The 2,357-nt window shown below is 36.1% G+C and overlaps 1 long non-coding RNA gene across 1 annotated transcript; it reads right to left on the bottom strand.

Annotated features, from left to right (window-relative positions):
• Positions 1-921: 921 nt before the first annotated feature.
• LOC131227208 (uncharacterized) lies at positions 922-2,357 on the bottom strand. Its single transcript, XR_009162109.1, has 3 exons — positions 2,069-2,357; positions 1,690-1,781; positions 922-1,444 (listed from the first exon to the last, which is right to left on the bottom strand). It is a non-coding gene; the product is annotated as an uncharacterized LOC131227208 (long non-coding RNA).

The raw sequence follows: 2,357 nt of genomic DNA, 5'->3' as shown, positions 1-2,357 counted from the left end.
TTGAAAATACATTTAGGTTTTAGGTTTAGGTTTAGGTTATAGGTTACAGGTATAGGTTTAGGTTATATGTTATAGGTTGTAGGTTAAAGTTTAGGTTATAGGTTAAGGTTTAGGTTTAGGTTATAGGTTTAGGGTGTGGTTTAGGTTAAGGGTGTGGTCCCTGCAAATACAGATATAAACACGGCCTACTCCAATTAGCCAAACCCTTCCAATGCTGTCCATAGGAAATGAACAGCTTCATCGTAGTCATAACAGCAGTTCCTACCTTCCAGGGACCCCCGCTCAACATCCGGATAGCTCCGATGCACATCCGGATCTGCTTCATCAATTTCAAGATAATATATAAAATGGCCATGTCCAAATGGCTAGGCCACCCATATTGTTGTCCATAGAAAATGGATAGCTTCATAATGGTCATAACAGCGGTTCCCACCTTCCAGGGACCCCCGCTCAATATCCAAATAGCTCCGACGTACATCCGGATCTACTTCATCAATTTCGAGATAATATATAAATATAGGCCTGTCCAAATGGCCAGGCCACTTCATCAATGAATCATATAGTATGAAGGAAAGAAGACTCACCAATTTAGCAACCAAGGAGAGAAAGTGTGAGTGCTTGGAATGTCGCCCTTTCTTTGAATAATGGATGCATATTCCACAATGCAATCTGAGAATGAGTAAGTTTTTTAGTTTCTTCAACAATGCATATGGGCACAGATTTACATATAAAGATTTTAAAGATTGTAAAACAGAGTAAATGATTATATTAACTTCCAAAGTGTATATTAATAGACTGGAGATAAAGTGATATAAAGTGCTATATAGAAAGTAATATGTATCAAAACCTTAAAAAACTAACGAGTCCTTATGATTCCTTATATGTTTGGCAATCTCCGCCCTTGTTTTGACAAACTTCTATTTTTATCTACTAAAATTCATGAATTGTCAAAGAAAAATCCAAAAAGAGATGTTGGTGGGCACAAACCATTTTTTTCAGAGTTAAAAACCACATCATGGAGGCTGTTAGCAACAACAATCTTGACATGGAAATTGTTAACTTCAGGAATAGGCACAAATTTTACAAACATGTCTTTATGTTTCCATCCTACATTTAAGTCAGTCAAGTCAGAAAACACATGATCAATAACAGTGGATCTTAATTTATGAATATCATTATAACTGTATGGAAATGTTAGATCTAAAATTTCTTATACATAGTAGAATAGGCATGCAAGAAATCTGAACTTCAACAATAAACTTGCATGCGATGTGAAAAGAAAAATGCAAAGAAAGGAGGAGAAGCATCACCGTATACTCCTTCAACCAAGGTGCAATATGTTCTGGTTGTAGATTTGGCTTAAGATATTTATGGCCATCATTGGTTTATATGATGATGAGTACACTTGTTCCTCTCTAAGGCCAAAGTACTGTTAAAAGAAAAGCTAATTCCAAAAAAAAAAAAAAAAAAACATAGAACATTAGAAAAACACATCCAAAACATGCAAATGTTAGGGAAAAAAAAGCTTCTACTCCAGAATGTTGGAAGCTACCATTAGGGGCAAGGCTTTAAATGTGTATCGAGTAGTGTGTCATTCATCATCGATATGTGCCATTACCTAGCAGTTTCCAAATGGTAGTTTAAAACTTTTATTATAAGTGCATTCAATATGATGTGTCTATTGCTTACAAAGATCTAATGCGAGGAAGCTTGCTAGCTCAGGTGCCAGTGTCCCCACAAGATAGGGATCTCGTAAGTTCCTGCAAGCAAAATAAGTCAGGCTACAGAGAAAATCAAACAATGTTAATACCAAAGTAATAGGAGAAATAGCCATTAGAAATTTATCAATCATTCTTACAAAATAAAAAATAAAAAAATCAGTACCTCCACAATCAATAAATAAGAGAACTATAGAAGTTGAATAAACAATAGATCTACATACAAACCCTATATCTAGAATTGATCCCATAAGAATAGATCTACATCCTTAAATCAATAGATCCCATAGGAATAGATCTATAGCCCTGAATCAATAGATCTCATAGTAATAGATCAGAAAGGTTCTTACTTGAAGCAGAGGACCTGTAACATGGTTTTATCTATGAAGGTTCTTGATTGAAGCATTTCTTCAAACAACTAACATAAAATTGTCGGCGGCCATCGACAATAATGGATATGGCTGCCGCTGCCATGGCTACTACCTAAATTCCACCCATTGAAAGAGAAAGTGAGAGAGACAAAGATGGAGAGAGAGAGAGTACCATCCCTAAATTCCAGTCATTGAAAGGGAGAGAGAGAGAGAGAGGAGAATGAAAGAGTGGAGCAGAGATTGGGAGAGAGAGGGGGTTCGGGAACGG

This window comes from Magnolia sinica, chromosome 15 (genome assembly GCF_029962835.1).
Source record: "Magnolia sinica isolate HGM2019 chromosome 15, MsV1, whole genome shotgun sequence".
NCBI classification, from domain to species: domain Eukaryota; kingdom Viridiplantae; phylum Streptophyta; class Magnoliopsida; order Magnoliales; family Magnoliaceae; genus Magnolia; species Magnolia sinica.
The sequence above is the reverse complement of the archived record's forward strand: the minus strand, read 5'-3'. Positions and strand labels throughout refer to the sequence as shown.